Below are 17,193 nucleotides of genomic sequence, written 5' to 3' on the forward strand. Positions count from 1 at the left end.
AGTCGCAAAAACCCAGTCTGCAGGTGCAGCAGGTGATCAAGAAGGCAAATGGTATGTTGGCCTTTATAGCGAGGGGGATAGAATATAAAAGTAGGGAGGTCTTGCTGCAACTGTACGGGGTACTGGTGAGGCCGCAGCTGGAATACTGTGTGCAGTTTTGGTTGCCACACTTGCGGAAGGATATGTTGGCCTTGGAGGGGGTGCAGAGAAGGTTCACTAGACTGATACCGGAGATGAGGGGGTTGGACTATGAGGAGAGACTAAATAGACTGGGTCTGTACTCGTTGGAGTTTGGAAGGATGAGGGGGGTTCTTATAGAGACATATAAGATAATGAAGGGGATGGATAGGGTAGAGGTAGAGAGATTCTTCCTGCTTAGAAAGGATAGCAGGACGAGAGGGTACAGCCTCAAGATAAGGGGGGTGCAGTTTAGTTCAGAGTTCAGGAGGAACTTCTTCACTCAAAGGGTGGTGAATCTCTGGAATTCTCTGCCCGTTGAAGTGGTGGAGGCTACCTCGCTAAATATATTTAAGTCACGGGTAGATAGGTTTTTGATGGACAAGGGAATTAAGGGTTATGGGGAGAAAGCGGGAAAGGAACTGATCCACTTCAGATTAGTCATGATCTTATTGAATGGCAGGGCAGGCTCAAATGGCTAGATGGCCTACTCCTGCTCCTATTTCTTATATTCTTATATCATGAGTGTTGGCAGTATTGCTCGACTAAGGACTGAGAATCTGGTCGTTGTGGTACATGTGGGTGCCAACGACGTAGGCAAAATGCGAACTGAGGATCTGGGGAGGGAGTATGAAAAGCTGGGAATGGAATTAAAAAGTAGAACCGACAAGGTGGTTATCTCTGGGCTATTGCCTGAACCGAGTGCAGACGGGCGTAAGGTTGATAAGATTAAGGAAGTGAATGGGTGGCTCAGGGATTGGTGTGGGAGGAATGGGTTTGAATTTATGGGGCATTGGCATCAGTATTGGGGTAGGTGGGACCTGTTCAGGTGGGATGGGGTTGGTCTGAACCGTGCTGGGACCAGAGTCCTGGCGAATCGTGTAAATAGGACTGTAGACAGGGCTTTAAACTAATTAGTGGGGGGAGGGTGCGAGGGTAGGTGACATTTCGGGGTTTAAAGTTAAGGAGAGGGTACAGGATGCCGAGGATGTCCCAATAATAAATGGAGTAGGGGGCGTGAGTATGGTTGGTGGCGTTCTGGCAAATAGGGTCCAGGTGAAGGCTGGGATGAAGGCACTTTATCTGAATGCACGAAGCATTCGGAATAAAGTGGATGAGCTGGTGGCGCAGATCAGCAGAAATGGATGTGATGTGGTGGCCATTACAGAGACGTGGCTGCAAGGTGACAGGGACTGGGAGCTGAATGTCCAGGGGTATCAAGTGTTTAGGAAGGGTAGGTGGGAGGAAAAAGTGGGGGGGGGTCGTAGCTCTGCTGATTAAGGATAGCATCAGGGTGGTAGCAAGGGATGATATAGGAACCAAAAAGCAGAACGTGGAATCATTGTGGGTGGAGATTAGGAACAGCAAAGGGAGGAAGACGCTGGTGGGTGTCGTCTATAGGCCCCTGAATAATGATCTGGAGGTGGGGCGGGCTGTTAACGCGCAAATAATTGTGGCGTGCAGGAATGGAACGGCGCTAATTATGGGGGATTTCAATCTACATATTGATTGGTCGACCCATGTTGGACACGGTGGGCTCGAGGAGGAGTTCTTGGAATGCTGCCAGCATAGTTTCCTTGAACAGTGTGTGTTGGAGCCGACGAGGGAGCGAACTATCTTGGATCTGGTGTTATGTAATGAGGCGGGTAGAATTAGGGACCTTGTGGTGACGGATCCTCTTGGGGAGAGTGATCATTGGTGGAGTTTCTGGTGCAGATGGAGGAGGAGAAAGTGGGTTCCCGGACACGCGTCCTTTGTTTGAACAGAGGGGAGTACGGTAGGATGAGAGAAGAATTGGTGAATGTTGACTGGGGGAGCGCGTTGGAAGGTAGGTCTGCTGAGGAGCAGTGGAGGATCTTTAAGGAGATCTTTCTTGGCGCTCAGCAGAAATTTATTCCGATGGTTAAAAAGGACCGTAGGAGGAGAGGTAATAAGCTGTGGATAACGAAGGAGGTGAAGGAAAGTGTTAAATTAAAAGCGGAGGCGTTTAGAGTAGCTAAGAGTAGTGGGTGAGAAGAGGATTGGGAGAGGTTTAAATGTCAACAAAGATTGACAAAGAAGTTGATAAAGAAGGGTAGGAGAAACTATGAAGCTGGGCTAGCGCTTAATATAAAAAAGGATAGCAAGAGTTTTTATAAATATATAAAAAGGAAGAGGCTGGCTAGGGTGAACGTTGGACCCTTAGAGGATGAGGGGGGGGGTACTTAGTGGTAGGGAATGGGGAAATGGCTGAGGTCTTGAATAACATTTTTGTTTCGGTCTTCACGGAGGAGGACGTGAATAATTTGCCGGGTGTTAGCGATGGAAAGGTGGTAGGACTGGAGGGTCTCAATGACATTATTGTTACTAGAGAGGCGGTGCTCGACAGACTGGAGGGACTGATTGTGGACAAGTCCCCAGGACCGGATGGAATGCATCCGAGGGTTCTGAAAGAAATGGCGGAGGTGATAGTGGATGCCTTGGTTATTTTCCAAACGTCGCTGGGTTCCGGGGAAGTGCCGGAAGATTGGAAAACGGCTAATGTTACGCCGTTGTTTAAGAAGGGTGGCAGGCAAAAGGCAGGGAATTATAGGCCGGTTAGTTTAACGTCTGTTGTAGGTAAAATGTTAGAATCCGTCATCAAGGAGGAAATAGCGAGGCATCTTGAGGGGAATTGCTTGATAGAGCAGACGCAGCACGGTTTCATTAAGGGGAAGTCGTGTCTGACAAATTTATTGGCGTTCTATGAGGATGTGTCTAGGGCGGTGGATAGAGGAGAGCAGGTGGATGTGGTCTTTCTTGATTTTCAGAAGGCGTTTGACAAGGTACCTCACAAGAGGTTATTGCAGAACGTAAGGGGGCATGGAATTGGGGGTAGGGTGTTAGCGTGGATAGAGGATTGGTTGTCAAATAGGAGGCAGAGAGTGGGGGTCAACGGGTGCTATTCGGATTGGCGGTTGGTGACTAGTGGAGTACCCCAGGGGTCGGTGCTGGGGCCTCAGCTATTTACCATTTATATAGATGATCTGGAGGAGGGAACCGAGTGTACGGTGTCGAAATTTACTGATGACACCAAGATTGGTGGAACGGCAAATTGCGCGGAGGGTGCGGAGAGTCTGCAGAAGGATCTAGATAGGCTGGGTGAATGGGCCAGGAACTGGCAAATGGAATTTAATGTTGGCAAGTGTGAGGTGGTCCACTTTGGTAGGAAGAATGGTAGGAAGGACTATTACTTACGGGGCGAAAAACTGCAGCAGGCAACGGTGCAGAGGGACCTCGGGGTCCTTGTGCATGAGTCGCAAAAACCCAGCCTGCAGGTGCAGCAGGTGGTCAGGAAGGCTAATGGGATGCTGGCCTTCATAGCAAGGGGGATTGAATATAAAAGTAGGGAGGTCTTGCTGCAGCTGTATAGGGCATTGGTGAGGCCGCAGCTGGAGTACTGTGTGCAGTTTTGGTCGCCGCACTTACGCAAGGATATTTTGGCCTTGGAGGGAGTGCAGAGGAGGTTTACTAGGCTGATACCGGAGTTGAGGGGGTTGTGCTATGAGGAGAGGCTGAATAAACTAGGCTTGTACTCGTTAGAGTTTAGAAGAATGAGGGGAGATCTCATTGAGACATATAAGATGATGAATGGGATGGATAGGATAGAGGTGGAGAGACTCTCCCCACTCAGAAAGGACAGTAGGACTAGGGGGGGGCGGTTTAGAACGAAGTTGAGGAGGAACTTATTCACTCAAAGGGTGGTGAATCTCTGGAATTCTCTGCCCGTTGAAGTGGTGGAGGCTACCTCGCTAAATATTTTTAAGGCGCGGGTTGATGGGTTTTTGATAAGCGAGGGGATTAAGGGTTATGGGGAGAGGGCGGGAATGTGGAACTGAGCCACGACAGATCAGCCATGATCTTATTGAATGGCGGGGCAGGCTCGAAGGGCTAGATGGCCTACTCCTGCTCCTATTTCTTATGTTCTCATGTTATGCTCTTAAGGATGGCATCGCAGAAAGCATTATTTATTTATCATTTCATAAAATCCTAACAGAACAGGAGGCTATTTAGCCCATTAAGATTGTACCGACCACAATCCCACCTCGGCCCTACTCCCATAACCCCATGCATTTACCCTAGCTAGTCCCTCTGACACTAAGGGGCAATTTAGCATAGCCAATCCACCTAACTTGCACATCTTTAGACTGTGGGAGGAAATTGGAGTACCTGAGGAAACCCACCCAGACACAGGGAGAATGTGCAAACTTCACAGACAGCGACCCATGCTGGGAATTGAACATTGGTCCCTGGCGCTGTGAGGCAGCAGTGCTAACCACTATGCTGCCCTACTGTCACCACGCCACCCTATCTTTATTTATTATTAGTGTCGCAAGTAGGCTTACATTAACACTGCAATTAAGTTACTGTGAAAATCCCCTAAATCACACCCAATGTTGATTTGCATCCTTTTGCAAGGTTATCCTAGAATTATCAGCTATAAAACACTAAATTGGATGTTGCTGCGTGCAACCCGAAAGGGAAAAAAATCAGGCAGACTTTAAACATTTTTTTAAACTCCTCTATAGTCAGGGACGGTGGCATAGCAGTTAGCACTGCTGCCTCACAGTGGCAGGGACCCAAGTTTGATTCCTGGCTTGGGTCACTGTGGAGCCTGCATGTTCTCCCCATGTCTGTGCAGGTTTCCTCCAGGTGCTCCAGTTTACTCCCACAGTCCAAAAGACAAGCTGGTTAGGTGCATTGACCACGCTAAATTTTCCCTCAGTGTGCCCAAACAGGTGCTGGAGTGTGGCGACTAGGAAATTTTCACAGCAACTTCATGATGCTGTTAATGTAAGCCTACTTGTGACACTAATAAATAAACTTTAACTGTTTATTAAAGATATTTGAGATGTAATTTTCAAAAAAGCTGATCATCAGCAGCGAAATAAGTGGAATGTGTTTCCTGTAATGTGTGCGAAATCATGAACACTACCGATGTCCTGAGTGATCCTGTCTGCAGGAAGTCTTGCCAGTTACAAAAATATGAGCTCTGGATTTCAGAGCTCCTGTCGTACCTGGAGTCACTGTGGCACATTTGCGACTGAGAACTATGTGGATGGTGCATTTAGATAGGTGGTCACACAGCAGGTTCAGGGCCTGGGGTCAGAGAGGGAATGGGTGACCACCGGGCAGCCCAAGTGAATTAGGCTGATAATGCAGGAGACCCCTGAGGACTTGCTCAGAAATCACTATTTTGTCCGGAAACTGGTGAGGGCACTGGTTCCTCAAGAGTGCAGTTAGAGCCAAGTTTGTGGCATCACAGGTGACCTTAGAGACTCCAGATGCCACACGAACTCTGAAATCCAGAGCTCAAATTTCTACCAGACACTTGTCACCAACATATTTATCTTCCTTTTTTTTATCTCTTTTTTCATGCAGGGAACTCTGGATTTGTTTGCCTTATCCCTCTCTTTTAAGGGAATGTGCCTTGACTGAGTCTGGACTATTTCTATTTTGAAGGTAGGCCGTTGTTCAGCTAGTTTTTCCCAACAAACGTTCATTCCAGTCTGACGAGTCCAGCTCCGTTCTAGCCCCTTTGAAGATGGCTCTCCTCCAGTTACTTATTTTTAACCTGAATTGCCTATTTTCCTTTTCTAGCATCATCCTAAACCTTATAAATGATCTTGTCTCCTAAATGTTACCCCACTGACACTTGATCTATTTGACCCACCTACTCCAGGAAGTTTTCCTAAACACAATCTAGGAACTTTTGCCTCTCACCGCCCTTTACACTTCTATTATCCCAAACATCGATAGCCAAGTGCAGGAGAGTTAACACATGGCTCTAAGACTGGTATATGAATGAGGAATTCCTTTTCAGGTGACACTTGCACCATTATTGAACCAGAACAGAGCTATACCAACGGGACAGGCTCCACCTGAACCGGAATCTGTCCAGTGTCCCAAAGAAAAAGATTAGTAGCCAGGTGGCAAAAGCTTCAAACTAATAAGATGTTGAGAAGGACCTAGCAGAAAAGAAACAAGATCAAAAATAAACAAAACAGGAAAATAGAACATGTGACAAACTAAACCAAGGGAGGATATAAATGATTGGAAGAAAAATACTGTTACAGACCAGGAGTGTAACAAGATGATGTGGCCAGGAGGCCAATAGCCAGACTTAATAAGAACATAAGAAATAGGAGCAGGAGTAGGCCATCCAGCCCTTCGAGCATGCCCCGCCATTCAATAAGATCATGGCTGATCTGTCGCTGCTCAGTTCCACTTTCCCGCCCTCTCCCCATAACCCTTAATCCCCTCTCCTATCAAAAACCCATCAACCCGCGTCTTAAAAATATTTAGCGAGGCAGCCTCCACCACTTCAACGGGCAGAGAATTCCAGAGATTCACCACCCTTTGAGTGAAGAAGTTCCTCCTCAACTCCGTTCTAAACCGCCCCCTTTTTATCTTGAGGCTGTGCCCCCTAGTCCTACTGTCTTTTTTGAGCGGGAAGAGTCTTTCCACCTCTATCCTATCCATCCCATTCATCATCTTATACGTCTCAGTGAGATCTCCCCTCATTCTTCTAAACTGTAACGAGTACAAGCCTAGTTTATTCAGCCTCTCCTCATAGCTCAACCCCCTCAACTCCGGTATCAGCCTAGTAAACCTCCTCTGCACTCCCTCCAAGGCCAAAATATCCTTGCGTAAGTGCGGCGACCAAAACTGCACACAGTACTCCAGCTGCGGCCTCACCAATGCCCTATACAGCTGCAGCAAGACCTCCCTACTTTTATATTCAATCCCCCTCGCTATGAAGGCCAGCATCCCATTCGCCTTCCTGACCACCTGCTGCACCTGCAAGCTGGGTTTTTGCGACTCATGCACAAGGACCCCGAGGTCCCTCTGCACCTTCGCCTGTTGCAGTTTTTCGCCCCGTAAGTAATAGTCCTTCCTACCATTATTCCTACCAAAGTGGACCACCTCACACTTGCCAACATTAAATTCCATTTGCCATTTCCTGGCCCATTCGCCCAGCCTATCTAGATCCTTCTGCAGACTCTCCACACCCTCCGCACAATTTGCCGTTCCCCCAATCTTGGTGTCATCAGCAAATTTCGACACTCTACACTCGGTTCCCTCCTCCAGATCATCTATATAAATGGTAAAAAGCTGAGGCCCCAGCACCGACCCCTGGGGCACTCCACTAGTCACCATCCGCCAATCCGAATAGCACCCGTTGACCCCCACTCTCTGCCTCCTATTTGACAACCAATCCTCTATCCACGCTAACACCCTACCCCCAACTCCATGTCCCTCGACCTTCTGCAATAACCTCTTGTGAGGCACTTTGTCAAACGCCTTCTGAAAATCTAGAAAGACCACATCCACCGGCTCTCCTCTATCCACCGCCCTAGACACATCCTCATAGAACTCCAGTAAATTTGTCAGACACGACTTCCCTTTAATGAAACCGTGCTGCGTCTGCTCTATCAAGCAATTCCCTTCAAGATGCCTCGCAATTTTCTCCTTAATGACAGATTCTAACATTTTACCTACCACAGACGTTAAACTAACCGGCCTATAATTCCCCGCCTTTTGCCTGGCACCCTTCTTAAACAACGGCGTAACATTAGCCGTTTTCCAATCATCCGGCACTTCCCCGGAATCCAGCGACGTTTGGAAAATAACCACCAAGGCATCCACTATCACCTCTGCCATTTCTTTCAGAACCCTCGGATGCATTCCATCCGGTCCTGGGGACTTGTCCACAGTAAAAAGTCTGACAACACCAGGTTTTAGTCCAACCTATTTATTTGATAATATACTCACTAGCTTTCGGGGTTACCCCCTTCGTCAGGTGAATGGAGAGTTCTGGCCTCAGACAGAGCATATAAAGCACAGACAGTTTAGAGATTGTCTGTGCTTTATATGCTCTGTCTGAGGCCAGAACTCTCCATTCACCTGACGAAGGGGGTAACCCCGAAAGCTAGTGAGTATATTATCAAATAAATAGGTTGGACTAAAACCTGGTGTTGTCAGACTTTTTACTGTGTTTACGCCAGTCCAACGCCGGCATACCCACATCATGACTTGTCCACAATCAGCCCCTCCAGTCTGTCGAGCACCGCCTCTCTAGTAACAGTAATGTCATTAAGACCCTCCAGTCCTACCACCTTTCCATCGCTAACACCCGGCAAATTATTCACGTCCTCCTCCGTGAAGACAGAAACAAAAAAGTTATTCAATACCTTAGCCATATCCCCATCCCCTACCACTAGGTCCCCTTTCTCATCCTCTAAAGGACCAACATTCACCCTAGCCAGCCTCTTCCTTTTTATATATTTATAAAAACTCTTGCTATCCTTTTTTATATTAAGCGCTAGCCCAGCTTCATAGTTTCTCCTACCCTTCTTTATCAACTTCTTTGTCAATCTTTGTTGACATTTAAACTTCTCCCAATCCTCTTCTCGCCCACTACTCTTAGCTACTCTAAATTCCTCCGCTTTTAGTTTAACACTTTCCTTCACCTCCTTCGTTATCCACGGCTTATTACCTCTCCTCCTACTATCCTTTTTGACCATCGGAATAAATTTCCGCTGAGCACCAAGAAAGATCTCCTTAAAGATCCTGCACTGCTCCTCAACAGACCCTCCCTCCAACGCGCTCCCCCAGTCCACATTTGCCAATTCTTCTCTCATCCTACCGTACTCCCCTCTATTCAAACAAAGGACGCGTGTCCGGGAACCCACTTTCTCCTCCTCCATCTGCACCAGAAACTCCACCATACAATGATCACTCTCCCCAAGAGGATCCTTCACCACAAGGTCCCTAATTCTACCCGCCTCATTACATAACACCAGATCCAAGATAGCTCGCTCCCTCGTCAGCTCCAACACACACTGTTCGAGGAAACTATCCCGGCAGCATTCCAAGAACTCTTCCTCGAGCCCCCCGCGTCCAACATGGGTCGACAAATCAATATGCAGATTGAAATCCCCCATAACTACGGCCGTCCCATTCCTGCACGCCGCACTTATTTGCGCGTTAACAGCCCGCCCCACCTCCAGATCATTATTCGGGGGCCTATAGACGACACCCACCAGCGTCTTTCTCCCTTTGCTGTTCCTAATCTCCACCCACAACGATTCCACCCTCTGCTCCTTGGCTCCAATATCATCCCTTGCTACCACCGTGATGCTATCCTTAATCAGCAGAGCTACGCCCCCCCCTTTTCCCTCCTGCCTATCCTTCCTAAACACTTGATAGCCCTGTACATTCAGCTCCCAGTCCCTGTCACCCTGCAGCCACGTCTCTGTAATGGCCACCAGATCGTATCCATTTGTGTCGATCTGTGCCACCAGCTCATCCTCTTTATTCCGAATGCTTCGTGCATTCAGATAAAGTGCTTTCATCCCAGCGTTCACCTGGACCCTATTTGCTGCAACGCCACCAACTATACTCACGCCCCCTACTCCCTCTATTATTGGGACATCCTCGGCCTCTTCCCTTACATGTACCCTCTCCTTAACTTTAGACCTAGTACCATCACCTACCCTTGCACCCTCCCCCCCGCAATTAGTTTAAAGCCCTGTCTACAGTCCTCTTTACTCGATTCGCCAGCACTCTGGTCCCAGCACGGTTCAGACCAACCCCATCCCGCCCGAACAGGTCCTACCTACCCCAATACTGGTGCCAATGCCCCATAAATTCAAACCCATTCCTCCCACACCAATCCCTGAGCCACCCATTCACTTCCTTAATCCTGTCAACCCTACGCCGTCTGCACACGGTTCAGGCAGTAGCCCAGAGATGACCACCTTGTTGGTTCTACTTTTTAATTCCATTCCCAGCTTTTCATACTCCCTCCCCAGATCCTCAGTCTGCATTTTGCTTACGTCGCCGGCACCCACATGTACCACAACGACCGGATTCTCACCCTCCCACTCCAGGTTCCTCTGCAGCCCAGCTGCGACATCCCGTACCCGAGCACCAGGCAGACAACACACCCTTCTGTGCACTTTGTCATTGTGACAAAGGACAGTGTCAATACCTTTCACCCCACTATCCCCAATCACTACTACGTTCCTTTTCTCCCTCTCTTTGCCTATGTCCTGCTGCAGCACTGTACCGTGTGCAGTTTGCTCACCAACCTCACCTGCCTCGTTCTCGTCCAGCCTGGAAGCAAGAACCTCAAACCTGTTATGCAGATTAAGAGGCTGAGGCCTCCGCTCCTCACCCCCCTTCCTCCTCCCAGCAGCCCCCTCTTGTCCTTGACCCTTAGAGTTAGCCAGTCTAGGGGGGGTGGATGTCACTTGCACCCCATTGACAATGGCACCCTCTCTCCCCCTGATGAGCCTCAGCGTCTGTAGCTCAGAGGCCAGCTCATTTACCCTGAGCTGGAGCTCCTCCAGCAACGTGCACTTACTACAGACATGGTCACTGGGATGAACCCTGGGGTCCATCAGTTCCCACATCATACAGAAACCACACATCACATGCCCCTCCATTATTCACTGTAGTAGTTTTGAAAAAAATTTTTTTTTTTTTGTTTTTCAAACGAACTCACCTGGCCTTTTTTCCTTCCAGCCCTTTTTGATATTAAGCCCTAGTAGCTCACTCTGCTTCCCACTCACTCCGCTGCCCGCTGTCTACACCAGGCCTCCTTTTAAACCTGGCGCTGATTTAAAGCTGATGTCCCACAACTGCCTGCTAACCACTCCCTCAGAATTCTTAAAGCAGTAAATACAATAAATAAATGCTTTAAACAGTTCTACAAAGAACAAAGTGCTTTAAACTTATTTTAAACAGGTTTTTAACAGGTAAAATCTTAGCTCTCTCTCTGCTCCTTCACTCGTCTGCTCCAGCAAACAATGGAAGGCTTCACCGTGTGAATTAATGAGAATTAGGATAAGCCAAGTTGAACCTACACTGTGTGATGATACTGTGCGATTGACACATCTTATATTTGAGGGGATTCCTTCAAGATTCACAGTTTTTCTCAAGCAGTTGGATTATTTGATGGGAATGCAACAGATGCTGAGAAAGTAAGATAACTAGGAATGTGTTACTTCGTAGAGTTAATGCACTTTTGTTTACTTCAGTTCTCCTGGGAGTTCCAACTAGCTTGACCGAGTCATGTGATATTACGTTAATAGATGGAACTACGCTTATAGAAATAAAACAGTTTCATTTTCATTTTTAAAAAGAGCAGTTAGTGACTGGAGCTATTAAAAAGAAAAGGCTCTCCCTCCTTGAAAGTTTATCTGAAAGCTCCATGGTTGTTACCCAAGTCAGTGCAAATATATCTGTGTTTGCTACCTACGTTTAAAGTCATACTTAAACTTTGTTATGAAGAAAGTTTGTTTTGATAAAAACAATCCCTAATTTGTCAGTGGAATACTCGTGATGCAAAGCATCCTTCCCTCACATTTATGCCAAAATAGAAAAATTGCTGTCCAGTCTAGCTTCACAATATACCTTGGGGTTCTGATGTGGCACCCTAACAACAGGTCAAGGCAAGCTGGGAAAACCCTGAAATGTGCAGTGAGCTATGACCTGAGGCTCCTGACCCTAACCAAATAAGGACAATGTTATGGGTGTTTGCCAGACACACCGGCGCTACATTCGATTTATGAGAGGCAAAATACGTTTCATGCATCTAGAAATACACATCCAAAGATACTCCTGGCATCTTTTATAATTGGATTATGTAATCCCATTGGCTGGCTACCAGGGAATTTTCTGGAAAGGTGCCAAAAGGAGGATAAGAAGGGAATCCTAGTGACCCCGTCAGTGAAGAATCGGTATCGGCAACAGAGATACAGCAAGGATCCAGCAAAGATTCGAGACCAACTTTCATAACATAGAAGACCCTGAGTTGAAGACCCAGTGAAGACCCAAGATCATCAGAGTTCAGTGAAGACCCAAGACTAAGATTCGTATCTGGTGGAGCGAGCATGGCCAGTTCAACCTCATGGATAGTACTTATGTCTCAGGTAATTAAGTTAACGTAGTTTTGTTGTTTGTGGAATTTATAACAAGGGGGCACAGTCTCAGAATGTCTCCTCTGCCTGCTGTCTATGGGAGCATTACGTAAAATGAGTTTAAGCTGTCTCAAATCAATTGCTAATGGACCAGTTGTCATTTCAAATACCCACATCATAAACTTCCTAATTAAGCATTAATGAGCACTAAATTGACAATCTTATGCAAGGGATAAGAACATAAGAAATAGGTATCGGACATTTTGGATACCAATCTGGATAATTCCTATGGACTATTCCATGATCGGCAGCAAACCCATCTGAAAGCGTATTAAGATGCAAACCCCATGAAAATTGTGCTTCACGACAGATCGAAGAGAGATGTAATGAAATATGGAATCAGTCCTGTCTCTCAATTCCCACCTCAGATGGGATAATCTGGCCCTTGGTTTCTTATATTACTTGTGTTTTATACCATGAAGGCAGAAAAAAAATGTTTACATCTGCCATTTCTTTATTACCCATGATTAGTTCCCCCACCTTATTACCCAAGGTACCTTGTAAACCAATAAATATTCAAAAATCCTAATACATATGTGATTATCAGGCTGGAAGCCCAATTCTCCACCCTACTGCACCCGCCTCCCCAAACAGAGGCCACGTGGGCATGATTTGGGGACCTGGTGGCATGGACTCGTAGGGGGAACAAGGAGATAAATGCCCCTGTGAACCTTATTCTGGGGTATACAGGGGATTTGTACTAATCACCTGGGGGTAGAGGGCGTTTGTGCTGGTAGGAATGGGGTGACCTCAGGAAGAGTACTCTGGGTCAGGGTGCCTTGGCTGGACTTCTTCATGGTGCAGTTAAGCACTAGCAACACACTCAGTGCCGTTTGTTTCCCAAAACAATCCATTTAGAGAGTAGCCTTGCCCTTGTTTCATTTCACAAGGCACAACTGTTCGCACTCCTCTCTGAACTCCTTTCCCTCACAGACTATGTTAGTATTACCACAGCTCTCTCCCTTTCAGATTTCACTGAACCCAAACTGCTGGCACATCTGTTTCACAGACACACAGCAAGTGAGGTAGCTGAAATCACTGGACACAAGGATCAGATGCACCAGTAGCAGCTGAAATCTGTGTCGGCAGACAGCCAGTGTCACATCAAAGACTTCATTGTTGATCAGTCAATGCTTCATAACAGCTTATGCACTCTCATTTTGCCCACAAATGCTCACTCTGCCCTCTACTTTATCCCATGGAGGGGCATGTTTGGGGTGTCAGGGAGGGGTAGCACCTCTGGTGGGGGAACATGTCGCGTCCTTTCAGGATGGTTTGTCCACCCTTTGTCCCCACGTGGCACTCAGCTCTCACCTGTGGTTCCCCGTAGCTGTTTGCATGCGACAGCAGTCACACCCTGGGCAACGGCTTCGACAAGCCAGCTAAACCAGGTGAGGGTAGCCGACGGGTCTCAACCCTCAGTGAGATCGGGAGATGTCTATCCCAGCATGGGAAGACAGATTCCGGCGGATTGAGCGGACGAGACCAATGGAAGGTCCAACAGTCAAGAAGGCAGTCTCTGCAAGCATCGTGGAACGCGAAGAGCGGACAAGACACAGAAGACGTCCTGGTCATCCACTGTGCTTAGTCCCATTTTCAGTCGTCTTGACTCCAGTATCTTGCCACTGGATGTAGATGGGAATTGGGAAGAGAGAGTGAGGCTGACACTGCGCAACTCTCCGTCACTTTAATCCAAATCAAGTGCTAGTCTCAACACCATCATCATCTTCATCAGTGTCCTGTTCAACCCTTGAAGTCCTGTGACGATGGGTGAGCGACGAAGCAGCAGGTGTGGATACTGTGGTAACAGCAGCTGTAGTCACGGACCTGCACACAGGCAGCTCAGGTCCAATGGTCGTTTTCCGCTGAACGAAGCAGCAATGAAACTTGGCATCTACCTCTTCAGGAATGTACTGCTCACCTCTGTAGAATGAGGAAGGGGCTAGAAAAGGTGCCTAAACATTGCCTGCTTCACTACACCCTGGCCAGTTTACCACGGCTGGCGGGGATCCCATCTTGCGGTCAAACAAACAAAATAAAACAAAAGGTGACACCTCTCACCATTGGCACTTGGAACATGCGCACGCTTTTGGACAACCCTACAACAGACAGACCAGAGAGAAGCACAGCCTTAATTGCCAGAGAGCTTGCAAGATATAGCATTGATATTGCAGCCTTGAGTGAAACTCGTCTTGCCAACATAGGTCAGTTGACTGAAACTGGAGGTGGATACACTTTTTTCTGGAGCGGTCGCGGCAGCGATGAGCGTCGTGATGCTGGAGTTGGATTCACCGTCAGGAGTCACCTCGTTCGTAAACTTGATCGTCAACCCAAGGGTGTCAATGACTGGCTTATGACATTACAGCTTCCACTACAGAACAGAAGTCAAGCCACCCTGATCAGCGCCTATGCCCCCACAATAAACAATCCGGACAAGATGAAAGACAAGTTCTATGATAAACTAGATGCCCTACTATCAGCAGTGAGCAGTACTGACAAGCTGATATTGCTTGGCGATTTCAATGCAAGAGTAGGGTGTGACTCTACAATCTGGCAGGGAGTCATTGGGAGGCATGGAGTGGGCAAGTGTAACAGTAACAGCCTACTCTTAATGAAGACCTGTGCAGCACACAACCTCCTCATCATCAACACAACCTTCCATCTGCGTACCCATAACAAGACCTCTTGGATGCACCCCCACTCTAAGCGTTGACATCTTATCGACTATGGCATTGTCAGGAGAAAAAACAGGCAGGATGTCAGAATGACCAAGGCCGTGTGTGGTGCTGACTGCTGGACAGATCACAGGCTCATTGTCTCCAAAATGAGGCTTGCATCAGACCCAAGAAGCAACCACAAGGAAGCAAGGTTATGAAAAGAATCAATGCGGCCAAGCTAAAGAACCCCAGCATAGCTTCAACACTGGCTGAAGACTTAGAAATCAAGCTTGCTGACCTACAACTCACAGGCAGCGCTGAGGACAACTGGGAACGCTTCAGGGATGCTGTCCATACACCTGCATTGAAGATGCTCGGGCCCTCTACCCGCAAGCAGCATGACTGGGTCGATGAGAATGATGAGGAGATACAGGCTCTACTTGCTGAAAAGCACTGTCTTAATCGGGCCTGTCAGAATGACCCAAGATCAGCTACCAAGAAAAATGTTTTTACCAGTGCTCGCAGGACAGTCCAGAATAAACTGTGTAAAATGCAGGGTGCCTGGCTGAGCACCAAGGCAGATGGAATACAGGGATACGCTGACAGAAACAACTTGAAACGGTTCTATGAAGCCCTCAACGCTCTCTATGGACCTCAATCTCTCTGGAGTTCCTCCCTCCTGAGTACAGATGGTACAACTCTCATTACAGAGAGGGCTCAGATCCTGCAGAGATGGGCTGACCACTTTGAAGCCGTCCTTAACCAAAGTAATCTATTAACGATGGAGGCAACAGACAGGATTCCCCAGGTTGATATCAACAGCGCCATCGATGACCCACCAGTAGTAGACAAAGTCACAAAAGCTGTCAGCCAGCTATCCAGTGGCAAAGCCCCAGGGGCAGATGCCATACCCACATCTACAAAGCTGCTGGCCCTGTACTTATCAAGAAGCTCGCTGAGTTATTCCAGTCCTTTTGGAAGCAAGGATCCATTCCTCAGGAACTTAAAGCTGCGTCGTACACCTCTACAAGAGGAAGGACAATCGGCAAGTATGCGACAACCACCGAGGAATCTCGCTGCTCTCCATCACAGGAAAAACCCTTGCAAGAGTCCTGCTAAATCGTCTGATCACTCATCTGGAGCTGGGCCTGCTTCCAGAGTCACAGTGTGGTTTCCGCAAAGGTCGCAGGACTACTGACATGATTTTTGCTGCGTGCCAAGTTCAGAAGTGTCAGGAGCAGAATCGCGAGCTCTACACAACCTTTGTTGACCTTGCAGAAGTCTTCAACACTGTAAGCCAACAAGACCTGTGGAGGATCATGTCGAAGTTCGGCTGCCCCACCCCCAATTCATTCAGATGGTACACCAGTTCCATGATAGCATAATGGCCAGAGTATTGGATGGCAGGGAATCCTCTGAGGCATTCCTAGTCACCATTGGTGTCAAACAGGGCTGTGTGCTCACACCCACACTGTTCAGCACGATGTTTACTGCCATGCTGAATGATGCCTTCCAGGACAGTGTTGCTGCAACCAGCCCCAAGTACAGAGTGGATGGGAAGCTCTTCCTGTTTGCTGATGACTGCGCCTTGTATATTGGCTCAGAGCCAGACATGCAAGTCAGTATGGACAAATTTTCCATGGCTTGTGACAATTTTGGACTCACCATCAACATTAAAAAGACCAAAGTCATGCACCAGCCTGCTCCTCATGCACCGTACACAGAACCCATAAATACAATCAAAGGGCAGAAACTACAGGCAGTGGTCCAGTTCACCTATCTTGGCAGTACTCTCTCCCAAGCAGTGACTATTGATACAGAAGTTAACTGCAGAATAGCAAAAGCAATTTCTGCTTTCAGTAAACTGCGCTCCGCTATATAGCACTGTTGATGACCCCTTCCATCACTTTACAGATGATTGAGAGTAGACTGATTGGGGATAATTAGCTGGGTTGGATTTATCCTGCTTTTTGTGTATAGGACACACCTTGGCAATTTTTCACATTGTTGGGTAGATGCCAATGTTGTAACCTCACTGGAAGAGCTTGGCTAGAAAAGCAGCAAGTTCTCAAGCACAAGTCTTCAGTATAATTATCTGGAATGTTATCAGGGCCCATTGCCTTTGCAGTATCCAGTGTCTTTAACCATTTCTTGATATCACATGGAGTGAATCGAATTGGCTGGAGTCTGGCATCTGAGATGCTGGAGACCATTAGAGGAGGCCAAGATGGATCATCCACTCGGCACTTCTGGCTGGAGGTTGTTGTGAATACTTCAGCCTTATCTTTTGCACTGATATGCTGGACTGCTCCATCATTGAGGATGGGGATATTTGTGGATCCTTCTCCAGT

The sequence above is a fragment of the Carcharhinus amblyrhynchos genome, chromosome 1 (genome assembly GCF_965287045.1).
Source record: "Carcharhinus amblyrhynchos chromosome 1, sCarAmb.v2.hapA, whole genome shotgun sequence".
Lineage (NCBI taxonomy): Eukaryota > Metazoa > Chordata > Chondrichthyes > Carcharhiniformes > Carcharhinidae > Carcharhinus > Carcharhinus amblyrhynchos.